Source organism: Ovis aries, chromosome 8 (genome assembly GCF_016772045.2).
Source record: "Ovis aries strain OAR_USU_Benz2616 breed Rambouillet chromosome 8, ARS-UI_Ramb_v3.0, whole genome shotgun sequence".
Lineage (NCBI taxonomy): Eukaryota > Metazoa > Chordata > Mammalia > Artiodactyla > Bovidae > Ovis > Ovis aries.
Genome location: NC_056061.1, coordinates 13,129,257 through 13,152,084, shown reverse-complemented (window position 1 = coordinate 13,152,084; position 22,828 = coordinate 13,129,257).

The following is a 22,828-nucleotide window of genomic DNA, read 5'->3' as shown; positions in this document are numbered from 1 at the left end:
TCTTTATTGAATTTGTTATAATGTTGTAACTGTTTTGTGTTTTTGTTTTTTGGCTCCAAGGCATGTGGGATCTTAGCTTCTTAACTCATGCCTCCTGCATTGGAAGGTGAAGTCATAACCACTAGACCACCAGGGAAGTCCCAAATGGGCAAAGTTTCAGTAGAGGCAAGAGGTGTCTTGGATAGGGCACACAGGACAGAGGCAGGAAAAAAAAAAAAGATTTTTTGGGGGAATTTTTGATGAATTATTTTGACCAAAGCAAAGAGTTTTAATAGAAAGAAGGCAAATAATGTTGGTAAATAAAGGTCTTGAACGTCCCATCAAGGAGTTGCACATTTTACTATGGAGAATAGGCAGTCCTCTAATGTTACCGGGATGATGGGTATATGACGATATGGTAGCAGCCTATGGGCTGGAGAGTGAGAGACTGCAGACCCTGGTTACCATCTGAGAGGGGAAGAAATGCACGACCATGTCTGAAAACATCAAGCAAAAGCCCCCTGTGAGAGATGGTGCAAAGGCAGAAGGGAAGGGATTTCATAGCTGGTAGGATGTGCCAGCCATCGTTTCCCTGGTGGCTCAGACGATAAAGCAGCTGCCTGCAACGCCGGAGACCCAAGTTCGATCCCTGGGTAGGGAAGATTCCCTGGAGAACGAAATGGCAACACACGCCAGTATTCTTGCCTGGAAAACTCCATGGACTGAGGAGCCTGGCAGGCTACTGTCCATGGGGTCGCAAAGAGTTGGACATGACTGAGCGACTTCACTCACTCACAGGATGTGCCTGGCAGGGTAGAGAGTCATCAAGGGGATTTCAGATTTGCAAACTCAGATGAGATGGGAATTGGCAAGCTGAGCCGAGAAACGAGCGACAGGAGAGAAAAAGACCAAGTTCGGTTTTCGGTGTGTGTCCTATTTTAAAGGCCTGGAAGAGGAAGTTTCAGCAGGCCTTTGGAAATGCATTTGCCTAATACAAATTAAGCATCCTCCATCCCCACCCCCTCCCCCTCTTTTTTAAAGTTAATTAAATTTCCTTCACTCAGGGCCGTTCCCGTCCCGCCCGGGAGAAGTGAGGCTGAGTCACGCCGTGAAAAGGTCCTGCCTGGAGGAAACTGCAGATTCCACTTCTGTGGGGGCTAACTGCTTCCTTGCAGTCAGGACAAACGAGGTCACTGGAAACTTCCAAAGACAATGCAGCCGTCTTTGCCAGGTTGGAGGAAGAGGGCCAGCCCCGCGGTCTGTGAAGTGTCCCCCGGCGTGGGCGCTTGATCGCTTTTTCGCTCCTGACGACGTGCCTGCTGTTTTCCGGTCCCACGGGACAGCTCCCGGACTTCCCCCCTCGGGGCAATAAATATAAAAGCTTCCCCCCAGCCCCCTGCACCGACAGCCAGCTTCATTCAGGCCACCAACAGGCACGCTGGTAGCAGGTGTTGTTAAAAGTTAGGGGATGGCCGTCCACCACGCCGGGCCTCCTGGCCGCGCAGGGTGGGCCGGCTGGGATGCGCGGCGGCGCGCGGGCCGCAGGCGGAGGAGGGGCGGGGGCGCCGGGCCCAGCTGCCGGCCTCGCCCGCAGAACAATGCATCTGTCACCCGGTGAAGGATAGAGCGGCGAGGGCTGAAAGGGAGGCGCACGTCTGGCTAGTCTCCCCACCAGGCTGGCTTGTGCGCCTCCCACTGCTCTTGGGCAAAGAGCCAGCAATAGGGGCCTTGGAAGGTTCTTGACCAGGATGTACCCGGTGAAGAAGGAGCCACAGGAAAAGAAAAAAAAGGATCAGCGGAGGCTACTTTCTGCCCTGCCTTTAGTGAGGTCATGCCTTCAGCCCTCCAGGGCCTGGGTCTCCTGCCTGCCTTCCCCCACTGCTCACAGCACCCCTTTGGGAAGAGAGGGTGGAATGGAGAGCTTGAGGATTGATAAGCCTTCCCTCCGCTATCGGGAAAGCCTGCCCCGGGTCACGAGGACCGATTATCACTCAGGAATCCTGCTGTCGGCTATTCCGGGCTCCAGCCCCAACCCGCTCTCTAACCTGAGGCAGGCCTGTCGCTCAATTTCCCCTTTTCATCCGTACTCAGACGCTTTTCCAGAACATAAGCCAGAAAGGAGGCAGCAATATATCGGTGACTCCCACCACCTGGCCCAAGGCTATAGTGTTCCGAGTGATTAATTTTAAGGACCAAAATTCTGGTCATTACTTTCAAATGTGAATATAAGCACACATACTGTACACACATTCGTATGTATTCTAGCATGATTAATTCATAAATACGTATATTTATTTATAAGCTATAGCCAGTCCTCCAGGATCTGACCAAGAGAATAAACGACACATATAATTAATCAGAACAATTCATTTAGTGATAGTCTTCAGATTATTTGTGCTTTTAAACAAAGTCCCTCTAACCTTATTTTCACTTTTATTTTGTTTAAGCCTCCCCAGGTACACTCCGAGTCTCTTGAACACAGGTCAACATCACACATCCTTTGTTACTTGGATAGATGGTGATTACGTTACACAGAATAAGCTAACCTTTACCAAGGCCACAAAACTGAGTTAGGGACAGAACAAGATGGTCCCCAGAGATTTGGATTTCTAATTCAGTATTTATTCATGACCCACAATTAGATTATAATTTTCTAGAAGGCAAGACTATGCTTTGTGTCTCTAGTTCTTCTAACCCTAACCCTGGCATACAATAGGTGCTGAATAGCTATTGTTGGGATTTCTCTAAAATTCCAGAAAGAAAAGGAGAAGGACAGAAAAAAAAAAAAAATAAGGACCTAGTTAACATTACAAAGGAAAAAAGAAATTCAATGGCTCTATAAAATAAAAATGTGGCCCCAACACATGGATAATAAGTTAAGAAATTTGGTTAAACTGGCATGTGATGTAATTCTGAGAGACATTTCCATGTCCAGAAAAAAGCTCCTGAGTACACAGGAGCTGAATTTTAAGACCATGGTAGTAGATGATGATCTTGACAACAAATATCTGGAAAAGAAAATGAACTCTGGGCTTGATTTTGCAGGACAAATAGGTCACAGATAAAATTGTCCTATGTCCAGAGTAGTCAGAAATCAAATAGTTGCCAGAGATGCAAAAAGAGGACTGCAATGTCATAAATCAGAGGAGTGAGCCTCTTGACCATTTTGATCAGGAAAATACAACTGAAGGAAATGTGTATCAGAGGAAACCAGAAAGGATGCTTTGCCAAAGCCATTTTTGGGGTGGAGAGAATGAATATATCAAATTTCTGTGGACGTGAAGGAAACGAATGTCTTGGTATGAGGTGAACAGTCACCAAAGAACACACCCCATCGGGAGAGGAAGGGCAGAATCAGGACAGAGACCCAGAGGCTGAAGAAGCGCATAAAAGGACGACCACGTTCAAGTTCCCCCCAAATGATCACTTGTAGATACCAGAGGGAAAGACGCAAAGAAACGTGGTGCCACCGCTGCCTTCCCGTCAGATGTTTCTTCTGAACAGGGAGTCCCTGTGTATAACCTTGTAATTTGGGGAGACTGAACTTATGGGTGCTTGACTCCCCCTTTTTCTTTTTCTTTTATTTTCACTAGCGAGGGGATGGAATTGAGTGGAGACATGGGCAGGGCTGAAGGAGGAAATTCTCTTCTGTTATGAGTAGCAACTATAATGATGTGACTGCAAGCCCCCATCCATGTGCCTGCTAGAACTGGGAAAATATGAAGCCTGCAGCCTTTCAAGGAGTTCCGATTTCTTAATTTCCGCTGCGGGGTCCCAGAGAGCAGTATCAGGAGCTGTGGACTGGTGAGGGGTCCTGTGCAAAACTACAGAATATGTAGAATTGATCGTTGTGCCCCGTTTCATCTCCTTTTCTGAATCTCTCTTCCATCTCTTGCTCCTACCCTTGTCTCCCAGATACACAGTCTCCTCTGCTGCTCTCAGAAATGTCTTTAGCTCAGCTCACAAAGCCCCCACTGAATCCACCCATACAAATGAGCTGGTTTGAGCCCCACTCTCAAAAGGACTTATTTAAAATGTACACTGTTAAAGCACTCCTGTGTTAAAAGAAGATTATTTGCTGCAAGGTCATTCAGGAAGAGATTGTCAGAGCTGAGACCTGAACTCAGGTCCTCAGAAGGGTGTTGCCCTTAGGCGCAGTGTGCATGGGGAATCCTCATTCGTACTTTACACTGCTAGGCAGCCAAGGCTGCCAGATAATAAAGACAGATCAGTGTCGCTGTGACATCTACTCTCCTCCTTCGCTCGTGTTTGCAAGATGCTCTCCATCCCTCCAGGGGTCCTACCGACACCCATTGGCTTCATGCCGCAAGACGAGAGTGTGAGAAACTGCGAATTAGAGATTGAACACTGAGGACATCTTGAAGTGGAATTGAGGAAGAAAGTTTGGCAGAGGGGGAACAAGATAATGAAAAGCAGTAGTGCTGTTTCTCTGGGGAGAAGGATTCTTCTTGAGGGTGAGCTTAAAAGTTTTAGAAAGGGGAAGATGGTGAGATGAAAGGCAGGCTTCCTCAGCCCAGAACCTGGAGGAAAGAAGAGAGGAAGGCAGAGCTGTTGCGATGTATACCTGGATGGTGGTCTCTGGGCTTGGGAGGAAGAAAGATTCCTCGTTGCAGATCAGCAGCCTTGGTACCGAGCACATTGGAGGCAGCAGATAGTCGATATTTGTGGACACAAACCTTCACCTATTCCCCAGGCCAAAACTGAAGCTGGGAGGCCAAATGGGATAAGGCAAAAAGGAATCTATAATATGAGTTAGGGATGAATAATTAAGACAAAAACATAATTGAGGCTACTGGTGAAAGTTATTGGTATTAGTGGTGGTGTTATTTATAGCTGAGGCTGTGAGAGTCAAAGGGAGCAGAAAGGCCATTGAGAAGCACCTGCTGATTTTATGAGGGAAGAAAATGAAAGAGAGAAAGATTAAGTATCCTTCTAAAGCATAGAGAACTGCTTTAGTAGCCAAGAAATGGCTTTACATTCCTGAGACTCCTTATTTAGAACCTGAATTTAAACTAAGGCCAGCATGGATGTGAGGCCAGCATCCTATACCAGTCCCAAAGTGGAGAGACCATGGCTCCATGCTGGAGCCAGCTGTCACTACTTTGTACCACTGGACAAGGTGTGAGCTTCTTGTGTTATCTGAAATGTTGGGAGTTTAATAATGACAATCTCTACTCCATCACAAAGTTGTTGTGAAAACCTGAGACAGTGTGTCAAAGGATTATATCAAACATTTGCAAAGGTAAATTATTTTCAGTGTCTTTTAGTATTTGGGCAAAAACCTCACTTATATAGTGTTATGTTGCCCTAATCGTCATACAAAATCTGTGTCAGAATATGGAGACATTTTAAAAGATATTAAATCTCATGTGATAAAGAAAAGACATGTGGTCTACATGCATTCATGCTTTTAAAAACAACCTCATGGAAGAAATATTCTGCCTGTTAACCACATGGCAAGTCTTATTTTGATGTATTTTACATTTTTCTTGCTTTATGTTTCTATTTGAATTATCTAATGTTTGTCTATGTTTATAGTTATACATATAGATGTATCTTTAGCTTCATGTGACTATGTGTGCAGCATCTTAAGAAACTTACTGCCTCTAGAATGATCGGGTAAATAGATTTTAAAGGATCTTAGTGGTTTTTCATCCAAGAGAAACAAAAGACTGAGAATAATGATTTCAGAGCTTTCCCTTACAGTGACTTTTAGTTTCTGTTGTTCTACCATTTGAACAAGAGGGAAAGAGACAGAAAAAGAGATGCTTCAACATTCCCATTTAAAGTCATGATGGGAGAGCTGGCTCTTCTCAAAGAGAAAGAAGTGGGAAAGGGACAAGATAGCAAAATAACATCAGTGGGTAATAAATAGACGGCAATTGCATCCTAAAGATGGAAAGGAACTCTTGCAGCTACTTTGAAGGAAGCTTCTGCAAATAAGCTTGAATTCAAAAAAGAACAATGCAAATACATTTTGAAGAATCTTAAGAAGATGCAAATATAGGAAGAATGTATGTAGAGTTGGAAATAACTATTTAAGAGCTAAGACAGGAAAAAAAAAAAAAGGTGTTGGTTGTTGGTTTGCTCCATTTTCTAGCAGGAAGGAATGCCTAATGGTTACAAATAGAATAAAGCACAGAGTTCCTGAGTATAGCAGGATGAAGTGAAGAGTTTGGAAGAGCAAAATCTGAGGACTACAGAAATGTCTTGAGTCGAATGGGTGAGGGTATCCATTACATGAAAAAGTAATGAAAGGGTGCTAGTACCATTAACAGAGCACCCTTCTTAGAACAGAATAAATGATGAAATTAGAACAATATTATTAAGAGAAAAGAAGACAGCTAATACATAAGAGAAGTCATGTAAATTAGAGAATGGAGAAATGATAGGAGAAATGATATAAGGAAAACCATCCATCATAGATTATTGTTTGGTTTGATTTGGTATTATGTTGGCAGGTTTGACATTTTATGCATTAAAAAAAAAAGAACAGTAGCTAGCTAATGACAGTGGAGATGAGAGGAAAAGACAATAATAGAACCAAACACAATTTAAATATTTAAAATAATTTTAAAAATGCATTTAAATAACACGCAAGAAGTTTCTAGAAGACCTGAGAGGAGATTCTTTTTGTAACTCTATACATTTCTAGGAAAAAAGGGGAAATATTAGTCAATTTAAAAAATATTTGTGCTTGATTTTCACAAAATCCTAGACCAAAATGTCAACTGATACATTCTTCTGATTATTTCTCAGATCAATGATTAGATTTAGTTGAGTCTTGTTTTCCTGGAGTAACACAGACGTTTTTGAAAAGCCCATGAATACTAAGTCTGCAGGTGTCCCTTCCCTGGTGTTCTGGAAATGTGACCAGTCTCTCCATGTGACAGGATCACACCACAGCTCGTAGCCACTCTGCAATAATCTGCAAGTGATAAAGACTTTACAAAGCCGACCCCCACATGTACTTGCAGAAAGGTCCCTGTCAGATGCAGCAGGTGCCTGTAACATGTGAGAGTGGATTACCAGAGCTGACATGTTCCGCAGCTCAGAGAGCCAGTTTAAAGATGCCGAAGCAGGGTGCCCTGTGTGCGGCTCTGCTGGGGCAGTGGTCCTTGAGGGTTCTCCAAGCCAATGGCACTGAGCCAAATAGAAAACGATTTACCCCTGAAACTGCTCAACGGCTTTAAGAAGAAGAGAAATGCTGAGCATGGACTGTAACCCCATGAGGAAAGCAATTCCTGGGCAAAAAGCAAGCCGTTTCAAAAAATACCAGTGAAAGAACTTTGAGACTACTGGGAAACGTTTCAACTTGGAATCAAATGAAAGTAAAGTTGGCAAGTAACCCTGGGGGTGAGAGGGTTAACTTTTCTCCCTGAGCTAGGATTCTTAAAGCCTTATATTAATACACATGTGATACCTTTACAATCACTGAACAAATGGAGAAACACTCTCTGAGCAGGAATATGCATCACTCGTCTTTCCAAATAAAGTTTTTAAGTCTGAGACCTTATTTGGATAAAATCACTAAATAAAAACTTAGATAAACCTAGCTCTGAGCCATTTATATGGATAAATAATATTTTCTCACTTTAAACCCTTTTGAATTTTAAAACTGGACATAGAGAGCAATTTAGGAGTAAACTTCAGAAAGGCTAAGTAACATAATCAAGGGACAACTTGAATCCAAATGCTGTCATCCCCAGGAAGTTGGGATTTCATAGATATATTTTCTTAATATTGTTATATAAAAAAGAAAGGTAATATGTGGCATTAAATGTTTGATTAAAATGAAATAAGTACAATAAATTTCACTTTTAAAATTTATATTTGTATATATGCACTTACTCTGCCTACCAGGTGGCCAGTGGTAAAGAATCTGCCTCCCAGGTTTGATCCCTGGCTTGGGAAGATCCCCTGGAGAAGGAAATGACAACTACTCCAGTAGTCTTGCATGGAGAAGTCCACGGACAGAGGAGCCTGATGGGTACAATCTATTAGATCATAAAAGAGTCAGACATGACTGAACGACTAAAACAACAATGACAATACATACTCGACATTAAAAAAATTGTTTTTCTTTATGGCCATATCATGCAGCGTATAGGATCTTAGTTCCCTGACCAGAGATCAAACCCAGGTCCCCTGCAGTGGAAATGCAGAGTCTTAACCACTGGCCTGCTAGGGAGGCTCACGCTTAACATTTTGAGTCTAAGGAGTTGCTTTTTTCTTTCTTTCTTCTTTTTTTTTTTTTTTTAGTAAAAAGTTTGAGTTTTTTGACAAAAGTCACTCCATTAATTGGGAGATTTGTTTTATTTTAATCAAGTACAAAACTAAGGGTAAGGGAGGGGTTAGGATTTCTTTTTTCTCTTGTTGCAATTATTTGGTTATTTTTAAGATGCTTGTACCTAAATTAATTCAAATCTCTTATTCATTAGTTTTGTTTCTAATAATTTGGAGCCTATGTGAAAGTCACAATAACATTTAAAATTTGATTGTCCATCACCATCAAAGACATTTAAATAGGAAGCTTTAGGAAAGGACAAATGAGAAAAAAGAGAAAAACCAACAGGTTTACAGCAACAGATATGGCAAGAACCTTGGTAGAACTTTGACATAGAATTATTTTACAGTTAAACTTTGTGACTATTCCTGAACCATGTATGTATGAATGGATACATGTATGACTGCAAATGAGCTTAGAATCTAGAGATGAAATCAGTCCCTATTCTATATGGTCTACATTTCAATCTCTTCTCCTTCTGCCCCTTGTCAGTGTATCAGATTGCTTCCAGTTTAGCTGGACTCTATCCTAAGGGTAAGTCACTACTTAAGTTGAGGATAATACGAACAATAACAATAGCTAATATTTATTGACATGTATTGCGTTCTGTGAAGTGAAAGTTGCTCAGTCGTGTCTGTTTGCGACCCCATGGACTATACAGTCCATGGAATTCTCCAGGCCAGAATACTAGAGTAGGCAGCCTTTTCTGACTTATATGAAAATCACCAACTCTAAAATCCAGGATTAGGAAAGACCAATTATAACTTTTTTTTTTTTTAGGAAAAAATCCTGTGGTCATACCATCACTCCTGACTTTATATTATTTTAATTCTAATTCAAACCTTCAGTTGGAAGGACTCAACTTTTAGACTAGCAAAGGTTTACTAGTCAGGGAAAAGACATTCAGTTCTTCAATCAAACTCCAAATGCTAATTTGTGTTTGAGATTGCACCCAACAGCTAAAAGCAGAGGAGAGTGGGGCTTGTTTTGTGTGTTTTTACATTTCTTCCTTCTTTTAACTATACATTTAATTTGATCATAAAGAATTTTCTCTAGATTTGAGTTAAATTTAGAATAGAAAAACATTGAGAACATAATCACTACATTGTGGGAAGAGTGGGACCCCTGGCAGTACCTTGGGTGGCTCTTCTTATCTTTCTATCACTGTTAAGCCACTTCGTTAAGTCTCTCAATTATTTTGTCAAGTGATACAACTAACAACTAAATGCCAACATGTTTACATTTAATATTCATGAGGTTTAAAGCAGAGAACTCCTTTCCTTTAATGGGTTCTTGTTAAAACCATTTGCAGGGTTTTATCCGGATATTTGTATTCTATAATAAACTTGCTAGAACGTGCAAGTTTCAGACAATATTTTTATTTCTAAGAAATGGGTGCATGCCTTGGTAAAAGGCATTTAGGAGGGGGAAATACTACAGACACACTCTGGTTTCCTTATGTTAGAAAGCATTAGATTTCTTTATCGATAATAACAATATTGTTTCGGGGCTGAGAGTTATGCAGGTAACGATCATTTGTTAACCCCCTGCCAGGGGTTCATCAGAAGCTGAGCTGGGCATGGATGTCCACAAGCAACTAGAACAGAGATCGTGTCTTCCTTGGGCTCACAGTGCAGGAAACATGAATACATACAAAAACAGCATAGAATTGTATGACATTCTGGACAGACGTACGAAAAGAGTAGCCCGGGAAAAGTGGATTTCATTCACGCTCACTGCTTATAGATGCAGACATTGCGCTTTATTTTCAAACTGCCTGCTCTTCAGCAGTTCCATGCTATTATCTCCTACGAGAATCTATAAACCACCCACTTGCTTTCTACTTTCCTTGTAAACCGAATGAGCCTTCGGCTTATTAATATCTTTGCTGACTGTTTTGCCCTCACTCCTTACCACCCAGCCAGAGTTGCAAGAGAAGTATATTTAAAGCTTCTGCTTTTGAAGCATGACGGGCAGTGTAATCATCAGGATGAAATTAAAAAAAATGGCCACTCCTATATTTATACTTTACACTGCCTGGGACCAAATACCACTGCTCATTTTCAGCTCCTCCAAAGGAAGCAAAAAAAAAAAAAAAAGGCAACCTTCTCATATCTCTGGTGACTCAGATAGTAATGAATCTGCCTGCAATGCAGGAGACCAGGGTTTGATCCCTGGCTTGGGAAGATCCCCTGAAGAAATGGCTGCTCACTCCTTGGCAAGTATTCTTGTCAAGTCTTTTTGCCTGGATAATCCCATGGACAGAGGAGCCTGGCAGGTTACAGCCCATGGGGGTCACAAAGAGTCAGACATGACTGAGTGACTTTCATTTTTCTCGTGTTATATAGGACAAGCAATATATTCACTTGGTTTAAAAATGTAAAACCTATGAAACTTTTCAAAACATTGAAAAGGTACAAAAATACATGCCTAGCTTCCAGTTAATATCCTAGGAGATGAGGCTTCTAGAGATATTTGAAACATGTACAAATCAGTGCTCTTTGTCCCTTCATTCTTTCCTCCTTCTTTCTCCCCATCCTTTTCCCTCCTGTCTCTTTTCCTTTTTCTTTTCTTTCCTTGTTTCCTACTGCCTCTTTTATTTTAAACATGTTTAGCAAAATAAAACCATCCTCATTGTTCTTTCCCTTGATTTTTTATTTTTTCATTTAACAATGCATCTTGAAGATTTTTCCACATCAATATATACTGAACTTTACCTTAAAAAAAAAATTTTTTTTTTTTTTTGGCCATGTCACAGGACACGTGAGATCTTAATTCTCCCACCAGGGACAAAACCTGCATTTCCTACATTGGAAGCACAGAGTTTTAACCACTGGACCATCAAGGAAGTCTCCCTGAACTTGGCTTGATTTTTTATAAAACAGCTGTGTACTAGTCCCTGGAATAGATGTATCAGGATATATTTAAGTTCTAACTTATGAGAAATCTTGAACGTGAATCATTTCACTAATGAGGAAGTATACTTAAAGGACAAACTTTTTAAGGTGGAAATGCTGATTTGAAGGATATATCCAGTTGAAGGGACTATAACAGATATTGCCAAACAAGCAAAGATTGTTTACTTGTTCTGACCATTAAAGAGTGACTTGGGAATCCAGTTAAAATATCCAACAATGACAAAAGAAGACTGGGTCTTATAGTAATGGGTGTATCTGGTTTTCGGTTTTGTCATTGTCAAGCTATTCACATTTTGGTCTCTTTGCAGACATGATCAAAGGTTATCTGCTAAGAACAAAAGCAGACCAAAATCTGGAGAGTACAGAGAGATCTCACAACAGTGGTTTAATTTTAAAGATATATTATTTGTATATAGAAATTCTGATTGTATTCCACTTCTGTCTTCTCTCATCTTCTCGATCATTTTGGCCACTGATGTTCAAAGCAAATCTGTCTTTAATATAGTTACTAAACTCTGTAGGATTTGGATAATCTTTTTGCATGCTTTTATAAACTGGCATTAGAGACAGCAACACAATTTAGCCTCTTGCTGTGGAAACCACAGCTTTCTAAAGGGCATCCTGCCTGGACATCACTTCATAGAGAACAAGTTCTGTCCCCTGGGCGCCGTGAAGACTGCCCGCACGACTTGTTGCATCATGTGACCTTTGGCAGTAAACTTAAATTTAAACCAGAGACGAAACAGGGCATTTCGCCTTTTAACAATTGAAGTCCCTCCAGTTTCTGTGACAGCTCTTCCCATTATACTCCCTGCCCTGGTTTATCATCTAAACATTCCTAGTTTGAAAACCCATGTGAAAAGATTCAACTTATCCCCCAAGACCATCCAACATGGGCCAAGTAACCCAAAGAGTAACAGACCTTGCCTTAAGTCAGTCAATGGAGGGATGCTAGTCATTCTTACCTTCAAGATTCTACCTCATGTGCAAGGATCATGGGAATCCACCTGTTCTGATCAAGCAGGCAAGAGAATCCCCCCATGAAGATGGTTTTGGGCGTTTTGTGTTGTGCGCTAAAAACATTGCCCAGCATTTTTTCATGAGTTGTCATGAGGAAGTTGGGGAACAAGTGAGTTTATGAAGTGAATGCATCATCCTGTCTCTAACATGCAGTGAACTCAATGACCATTTGAGGAGTGAAATCAACATTTGCATTTTCACCTTCCTTCTCCTGATACACTGCTTTGTCTTTTGACCAGCCTGGAAAGGCCTTTCTCAGGGAGACAGCTAATCTGGAAGTAATAAGACAGCAGAACAGCTAGAAAAGCCAAGTTGTCTTAAATAATAGGGTGACGCTGCACAATGGCACATTGCTTAGCTAATATTTTATGAACCAGATCTTGCAGCAGCTTTGACTCTGAGACCATGAGAGTGAGGATCACACTAGGCCTTAACTCTCATGTGTGACTAAGGAGCTGCGGCTCCATTGAATGGCCGAAGGCTTGAGGGCCAAAATAAAGGCTGACGACCATCGTCTCCAGTCAGTGCTGACCTCTGCAGAGAAAGGAAAGGTGACTAATGAATATGATCACAGGAACCATTGTAAAACTCACTCAAAAACAGTGGAAATTAAAATAGCATAAAAATGCAAAGGAAGGGGTGATGGATCTTAAACACTTTAATGGGAGAGAGAATAAAAGAAAGTGGCTATGATTTGATTGGGTGGTGAGACTAATGACGGATGGTTCTTGAAAGTAGCTAAAAGCATTAAAGGGGCCTATTGAGATGAGCCTAAGATAGGAGGGTGTGTTTTTCTTTTTTAAGAGAGCACAGTGCTTTGGCATGCAATTTTTAAAGCATAAAGGAATAAATGGAACTACATTGGGCCTTACTGTAACCCAGATTTCAGTATCTCATGGGCAGGTGTCTGTTCGCGGTACTGAAAACTCCACAGCCTCCAGGAAGCCCCTGCTGTCAGCAGAGCCTCACAACTGGCCAGGTTAAATGACAACAACAACCAGCAAACTAATGAGGCTGCAGGCCCAGAGGAAGACGGATATGCAATAGTTACCCTGGAGGAGAAATATTTTGCCATCCCACACAATGGGGTGGCCCAACTCTCTCCCTTCTTTTTGGGCAAGCAGAGGGGGAACTGAGTTTTAACTCCTGTTCTTTTTCTTCTGGGATATACAAGGGCCCATGCTGTTCAGGCTGACTTCTCATGTAGGAGGGGCTGATTCTGACTCATGAAAAAACTACATATGGTTTTACTTCCAATGACATCTGGAAAGCGAAGGGTCAAATATCGCCTCATAGAGAAATGTCCTGGTGAACACGGGGAAGAAGCCGGCTCTGTTCTCTTTGGGAGATTAGTAAGAAGTGAAAGAGTCAAGAGTGGATGTGGGTGGAATTTTAGTGAGGAATTAGAATAATGCTTCTTTTGCTTTACTCCCCTTCTTAAATTACTTCTATGAAGAGAGGTAAGGACAGAGGTAGGGGGAGGAAAGGAGAGCAGAAAGAGCTACTGGAGGGATCACAAGAATTCAAAGAAACTCACAACCTTCCAAAAAGAAATGAAAGTTTTTTCAGCCCTATTTAATACCTGCCCCGTGCCTTGGCACTGAGTGAGTTTGAATTAATATTTCATATTTAGAGAATTTAGAAATAATGCCTAAACGTTTACAGCATTTTGTTTCTCAAGGCATAATAATTTTCATTTAATTTCACATGAGCCTTGTCACATTTACACAAAGAAAAATTGAATTGGCAGTAAAGGAAGCATATTCTTGTTATAATAGGAGCATTTTATGACCAGTTTCTACCCTCCCAGAATTGGCATTGGGAAATGTGATAGCACAATAGAAAGACAAAGACAAAGACACACATTCTCTCCCCCTCCCTAGACATATAACAAGTTCCCTCAAGTCTAATCCCCCCAGCAAGGGATCCCACATTTTTCATTAATATAATACAAAAACATATGGTTAAGAAAAGAAAAAGAACATAAAGAAATGAGTAGAAGAGCTACAGAATTCAAAGAAAACACATTCCCTAGTTCATACCCACATCTAACTGCCTACGAAATTTCAATGAAAATCAGATGTGATTTTCAGCATGTATTCTGCTTAAATAAAACATGAGTGAAATACAAGGAATTCTCTGTGTGGTGGTTACAAAATTGTCTTTCCCTGGACTGAGTTATAATTGTATGGGATTATTGTGAGGATTAGATGGTATTTGTCAACTGTTAAAAAAACTATACAAATTTATATTCCCAAATGTCGACAATTAATTCTTACTGTTCCAGAGATGAAGATATGGTTGCAAAAGACAAGAAAAGGTAAATTTGGGGCCTAAATGTGTACCAACCTCAAGACATAAATTGGCAGTTGTTTTCAAGAGATAAAAAACAATTCTGCCAGTGTGTTTTCTTTAAAAAAATTAAAAAAAATTTTTTTTTCTTAAAAGAAAATTCCAGAAAAAAAAAAAAATCCATCCTCATTTCATGTGTGTCACAATGGAATACAAATGGGAAGAATACAGTGGGAAGAAATACTTCGCCTGTAAGGTCCCAAGTTTCTTAGAAAGCCCTGAAATCAGATGAAAGAATGAAAGGAAGGGCGGAAACAAGGAAGGACATGGAGGAGAGAGGAAGGAAGAGACACAAGGAAAAAGCCGAGGTGAGACCCAACAAGGAAACGAGTCTTAGCTTATCACGAATCACTTGCTCCTCTTCTACTGAACACACTGCAGCCAGCTCCACTGGTTGGTACCTTGTTCTTTAATCTGAGGCTTCGACTTCCTTTCATCTTTCTGAATCTGATCTAGTTCATCCTTAGAAGGTGCTTAAGGGGCTGAGGACCGCGAAGTCTCACTCTAAAAAAGATTAAGATAAATAATAGGTTGTAGAAGGGTTTTTCTCTCTTTTGACTTCAGGCTTTTGAGAATGTTTCCACATTTATTTCTATTTAAAGCAAAATATAATTCCTTTGCTGGAGTTGAAAGCCAAAGTCATAATATCAGCAGGAAAGAGTATCTATAGGTTCACATTCATCTACATGTGATGGCAAGACAAATGGAAGTAATAATGCCAAAAAACCCCCAGTGCTCTTCTTCCAAAATGATCGCTCCTTCAATCAGCACATTGACTGAGCACCTTTTATGTGCTGTGCAGTCATTCTTTCAGGCTCTGGAGATCCTGCAGTGGACAAAACAGAAACATCCTTGCTCTTCAGAAATGAGAGTCCTGGAGGTGGGGGGCTAAGTAGTAAATTGGAGATGCCGTAAATCATCAGTTACTTATCACAGGTTATTTGCATTAAATACTCTCACATAAACATGTCCAGATTCAGTCAAGAGCAAGATATAAAATTTTGAGATCTTAATATCATGAAATCTTTTTAAAAATCCTTAAACATTTGAGAAAGCTGCAATATATACAAAACATAGGTTTTAGCAGTTTTAAAACAAAACGAAGATGATTTTGTTTGTAGTGTGAAAGGCAAAATATGTTGTACAGTCTGGTTTAAAAAATTTTTTTTAAATTTTTTTTTCAATGATCAAAGGCTCAAATGAAACATGAGTAAGAAAGAAAAATATTTTTTCAAACTGTTTCACAAGAGAGTGGAGGAATTGGACAGAACTGTTTTCAAAAATATTTCCCCCCAACTTTTCTAGTTTCATTTTTATGTTCCCATAAAGCCTGGCCTGGTGTCTTGCATTTCACGGCTTTTTAGTGAATATATGTTGCACAATTATTTTATGAGTAGTAAAGGCAAGTTCTTGATTTAGAGAGCCTCTCAAATTCATTCTACAAAAAATATTTTGTTGGATCTAAACTGAAAAGTAACCATTTTATTGTATGGTTTATAATTAATTCTAACCTTTTAATCCTCAAGAATCCAAAATTTCCTTTGGGAAATAAGCCATGCCTATAGCTTATTGTTCAAAATCTATTGGAGATAATTACATTGTTTTATTTGATAACCCATTACAAAAAAAGATAGTTGTTATAACATGGCTTCGGTATTTTATAACGCTGGAGATTCTACAATATTAAATTACTTACAACATAACTTGGTCTTACTTGGCATAGTTTCAGAAATGAATGGGCTGGCTTCATCCCTAGGTCCAAGACAGAGACAGAATGCTCTGAAAGGCATGATAAAAGTCCGGGAAGAGCCAAACCATTGGGTAAACATAGTCTCAAAGAAGCTATGATCAGAGGATTGGGTTTATTTTGTGGTCCAGGAGGTGGAGAGTTAAGGGTCAGCCAGGGTTGATTGCTAGGAGCCAAGTCGGGGCAGTGCCAGGAGGCATGACCAGGAGATGGAGCAGAAAATCTGTAAGACTAACCCAGGAACTGAAGGCAGGAACATAGAAAGCCAAAGACCTCAGATGGCTCCTCCTTAGCCTAGCACTGCTCTAAGGACCTTGCTCTAAGAACCTCCTCGATAGCACAGGGAATTCTATTCAATACTCTGGAATGGCCTATATGAGAATAGAATCTAAAAAAGAGTAGATATATGTATATGTGCAACTGGATCACATTGCTGTACTGCAGAAACTGACGCAACGTTGTAAATCAACTATACTCCCTTAAAAAAATTTTTTTTAAAAGATGCCCTGTCCTTCTAGGCATCATGTTAGAGACACTGTCCAACACCAGATCCTGAAACACTTGGATTTTTTAACATTAATTTATTTATTTTAATTGAAAGATAATTGCTTTACAAAATTGTGTTGGTTTCTGTCAAACATCAACATAAAGCAGCCATAGGTATACACACTTGGATTTTAGTTTGGGGAGGAAGCAGAAAAGTAAACATTTTCCCAAAGAATTGCCAGTGGATTCAATGAGATCAGTGATATGCTGGTATTAGTTACCTGTTGTCATGCTTGCGACAGTACAATTCTGAAGTTAGCAGTTTAAAACAACACACATTTATCATCTCACAGCTTCTGTGGGCCAGGAACCCAGGAATAGTTTAGCTGAGTGTCTCTGGCTCTGGGGCTTTCACAAGTTACAATCAAGGACTCAGCTGGGCTGACTCAGGAGAGTCATCTCAAGCAGGAGAGCAGGAGAAGAACCATTTCCAAGGTCACGTTCCCAGCTGTTGGCAGGCCTAGTCCTTGCTGGCTGGAGACTAAAGATATTAGGTCCTTGCCATGTGAGGCTGTTAACAGGGTAGCTCACAACATGGCAGCTTGGAGCAGCTCACAACAAGGCTTCCCTTGGAGCAGGTGGGCTGGAGAGTGAAAGAATGCAAGAGTGAGAGAGCGTGTAGGACGGAAGCGACAGTCTTTCTAACCTAATCTCAGAAGTGGCATCACATCGCATTTGCAGTAGCCCGTGTGTCACAGTGAGTTTTCACTGTGTTCAGCCATACTCGAGCAGAGCGGGTACGCAAAGGCATCAATATTAGGAGGAACCCTGGGACCCTTCTTTGGGGCTGCCTAGCACTGCATTCCACAAAGAAATCTGTATCACTGGATATTTTAGAACAGATTAGAAAACACTTGATCATGCAAAGATCAAGGTTTCACCCGCCTGAAGGTAGAAACCGATGTTATCTCAAAAGTCCTTTTACTCTATGGTTATATTCTCCGTAATGAAATGGGTTTTTCTGTCTGATGCACTATGGTAGGTCAATCTCCTGTATTGTCACATGGCTAAAGTCTCTAAATAGTATAACACAGAGGTTAAGAAACAGACTATTAAGCTTTGAGTCCCAGATCTTAAGTTACTAGCTACATAACGTTGTGCCTCAGTTTTCTCATCTGAAAAATGGGGATAATAATTTTATCTAGCTCATGAATTTACCTAGGGATGTCATGAAGATTTAATGAGTTAAGGGCTTAGTACAGACTCTTGCTCAAACGACATGGTCAATAAATGTGAGCTAATGCAAGAAAATTGACCTGTCCTCTAACTGTTGACAACTTCAGGAGAAAAGGAAATTGATCTTTTTTTCCATATGATTTCGTATATGTTAGCCACATAGACCCTTTCTCTTTCCTGACTTCCTAAAATGTCCTCATCAGATTAGTCATACCTCTAACATGATGACTCAAAGACTTAAGCACAGTGGCAAGATAATGTATGTGAGGAGACAAGGGCTTCAGTCTTCTATTGTCATATTCTAAGGCTATATCACCTATTTACAATAATATTTATATTTAAAAATTATTTCTCAATTATTAATGTTTTCAATTTCCATAACACAACTGGAATTTTAAAACTTTTAAAAATTCTCTGATGTCTCAGTTGATTTAGTCTTTGATATTTTTATTTGAAAAAATCATGCTTATGCTAGGAAAAATAGAAAATATTCCCAATAACTCAGTGCATAAAGAATCCACCTGCAATGTAGGACACAGAGGAGACATGGGTTCAATCCCTGGTCAGGAAGATCCCTTGGATAAGGAAGTAGCAACCTATTTCAGTATTCTTGCCTGGGAAATCCCATGGACAGAGGAGGTTGGCAGGCTACACTCCAAAGTTCTCGAAGAGTCGGACGCAACTGAGTGACGAAGCATAGCACAGAGATAAATAGAAAAATAGAGAACTAAAAAGTAAAACAAAGAAATACACTTATAATTCCAGTATTACTGATATCTTCTTAGTTGATTTTTAGAGTTTTTGATTTTTAATTAAAAAATTATGTTTATTCTAGCAAAATTGTAGTAAGTTAATAAGTAAATTAAAAAAAGAAAAAGGAAAATACATACATACATATAATATACTCTGTGTATACAGAAGGTCTTTGAGAATACATTCTGCTGAACAGCTAATATCTATACTTTCCAAACTCAATAAAGACCCATTTATGCCTCGTTTGGGACTGGAAGTGCTAACACCCACTAAAAAATTACCTTTTCTTTTTTAAAAATTACCTCTTGAATGGAAACCCATGTAGTCAGCTAACATGAAATTTTGTCTAACCTGAATGAAGATACTAACCTATTTTTAAACTTCCAACCTATTTTTAAACTTGAGCATAATAATATATTTTCTAACATTTTCAATGAAAGATAATTAATGGAACATTCACATTTAGCACTAAAAAATCTCAATCAAATGCTTCTCCATCAAAGAAGGAAATCTAGTCTTAATATTAGAAAAATAACTCCTATTTCCATTTATCTTCAACTCCTTTTGTAGTTCATTCCAGGCTGATGATCCATTGTTTAATCTGGTAAGAAGTCATTCAAAAGGAGATCCTTCAGTTGTCTGTGAACTTCAAGTCTTCCTCTCCCTTTCACGTTCTTTAGGCTTAAAAGCAATAAACGCGCTCCTGCAGCTATGCACTTATCGCTTTAAAAAATTATTTAATTTGTTTTGGCTGTGCTGGGTCTTTGCCGATGCACTGGCTTTTCTCTAGTTGTGGAGAGCAGGGGCTACTGTCTAGTTGTGGAGCTCCGGACTCTCCTTGCAGTGGCTTCTCTCGTTCAGGGGCACCGGGCCTAGGGCGCTCAGGCTTCCGTAGCTGTGGCGTGTGGGTTCAGTAGTTGCGGCTTGCAGGCTCAGTAGTTACGGTGCACGCGCTTAGTTACCCTGTGGCGTGTGGAATCTTCCCAGACCAGGCATCAGGTCTGTGTCCCCTGCACTGGCAGGTGGATTCTTAACTACTGGACCAGCAGGGAAGTCCTATGCATTTATCTTATTTCACTTATTATCTCTACTTTCTATGCATGTATCTACTTTTAGAATCTATGCTCTTCCCCAGTTGTTGAATTTATAGTCATGGAATTGTTTGCAGTATCACCTCATTATTGCTTTGATGTCTAATGTCTATAGAAAATGTAAAAATCTCTCCTGAATTCTCAAAAATTATAATTTGTGTGGGTTTTTCTATTTTTTTGGTCAACCTAATTAATTTATCAATTTTACTAATGGCAGCAAAGAAAAAGCTTTAAGTGTCTTTGATTATCTCTATTGTCTGTCATTTCATTGGTTTCCACTTTTGTGTTTATTCTATCCCTCCTAATGATTGCTTGTATTTATTTTGTCCTTCCTTTTATAGTTTCTTAAATTTATTTCTTAAATTCTATAAATTTAAATCATTGACTTTTGACCTTTTTTTTCCTAATGTGAGCATTTAGAGTTACAAATTGCCCTTCAAGCCCTGCTACATCTATATTTTGCATATTTTGATATACTACTATATTTTAATTTTTCATTATCATTCAGTTCCAAATATTTGTCAATTTTCTTTGGAATTTCCTCTTTGATCTATAGATGATTTAGAACTCTGTTGTTTAATTTCCAAATATTTGATGATTTCCAGGTGTACTTCTTTTACTGACTTCTAGAGTAGTATTGTGTTCAGAGAATATGTTTTGAACTATCCCAATTCTTCAATATTTATTAAGACTTATTTTATGGCCCAGCATCTGATCTATCTCTGTATGTTTTAAGTGAGCTTGGAAAGAATACTGTCAAAGGATGTAATATTCTACAACATCAAATGGGTTCAGTTTGCTGATAGTGTTATTCAAACTTTCTATATCCCTAGTGACTTATGCCAAATTTTCCATCATTTGCTGAGAGAGGAATATTGAAATCTTTAACTACAATTGTGGATTTGCCTATTTCTTCCACTGGTCCTATTAAGTTTTTGTTTTGTGTATTTTTGGAGTTCCGCTTTTAGATGCATACCCATTTCTGATTTCCACCTCCTCCTGATGGACTGACCCTTTCATCATTATGAAATGTTCCTTATATCTTTCTCAATACTTTTTTTCTTCTGAAGCCTACTCTGTCTGCTTTTAATACAGGCAAACTTTTTATGAGTAGTGTTTTCCATCCTTTAATTTTAGCCTATTTGTAGCTGTTTTTTAATACTGAATGTATTTCTCTTTTAAGCTGCTAATAATTGAGCCATGGTTTTTAATTAGGTGTGGTGAACTTATTTTTGCTGGAGAGTTTATGTTTGGTTATAAGCCTACTATCTTATTTGAGCTTTATTTGTTCACATAATCTGTAGGCTTTTCCCTGCTTTTCTGACTTTCTTTTGGATTGAGTAATTTTTAGTACTTCATTTCATCTCCTTTACTAATTTACCTTCATATTTTAAAAATTTTATTTTCTTAGTAGTTAATTTAGGATTTCTTACATGAATTTTAATATATTGAACTTTCACCAGAAATATTACAATAATTTATAATAATAAAAATCTTGATAACAAAAATTTCATTTTCTTCCTTCTCATCTTTTGTGTTACCACATATGTCATAAATCCTGTGATTGTTTTTGCTTTAAGGAGTCAATTAGTTTTTTTAAAAAAATTATGATACGAAAAGCTTTTTATATTTACCTATGTGAAAGCTGAGTGCCGAAGAATTGATGCTTTTGAACTGTGGTGTTGGAGAAGACTCTTGAGAGTCCCTTGGACTACAAGGAGATCCAACCAGTCCATCCTAAAGGAGATCAGTCCTGAGTGTTCATAGGAAGGACTGATGTTGAAGTTGAAACTCCAATACTTTGGCCACCTGATGCGAAGAGCTGACTCATTGGAAAAGACCCTGATGCTGAGAAAGATTGAAGGCAGGAGGAGAAGGGGACGACAGAGGATGAGATGGTTGGATGGCATCACCAACTCAATGGACATGGGTTTGGGTGAACTCTGGGAGTTGGTGATGGACAGGGAGGCCTGACATGCTGTGATTCACGGGGTCACAAAGAGTCAGACACGACTGAGCGACTGAGCTGAACTGATGTATTAACCATATCTGGAGTTTTTCATTTCTTTGTGTAGAGTCACATTTTCATACAGCATTGTCTTTCAACCTGAAAATCTTCTTTATATACTTCTTGTAGCCCAGGTCTCCTGGCAATAAATTTTCTCAAATTTGGCTTGTCTGATAATCTCTTTACTTCAACTTAGTTTGAAGAATAATTTATCTGCTTATAGAATTCTAGGTTACAGTCTTTTTTTCTTTTAATAATTAAAAAATGATAATCTCTTATCCTTTTTTCCATTACATCTGATTAATAAACAATAATAATTCTTATTATCATTCCCTTAAAGGTAATTCATCTTTTCCTCTGTCTGCTGATATGTGCCTTGGGAAAAAATGGACTCACCTCATTTTTTCTTCTTTTCTTGGGGTTCACTGTCCTGTGCTGTTGTCAAACATTTGAAATCATTCTTTCATTTTTTTCCAGTTGTATAGTTGTTTATGCCTTGGAGTAAATTTAATAGTTTAGTCCCAACATCATGGGTAGAAAGAAGTAGATGTTAAATAGGGTAGCGTCTATATGAAAATAAGTAATGAGTATCCAATAAAGAGTGAGTTCCCCTGTTTGAGAACTTTTTAAATTTAACACTCAGCAGCTGCTAGTGATTTTGAAGTAGGGTTGTAACTTACTCGGTAATATAATTTAAAAGTTTTGGCTAAGGGTTGCAGCAAGAATATACTGAAATGAGAGGGAAAAAAAAGAAAGGCTAGGTGATCCTGTAAGATGCTGTTTCAATTGTTAAGGAGACACATAATAAATTCCTATACCAAAATGGAGGCATAGAGAAGGGAGAAAAAATTCCCCTTGAAACAGAGATAGATTCTACAGATATATAGACAGAGGCAGAAATAATCCTAGCTGAAGAAGTTGAGATTATGG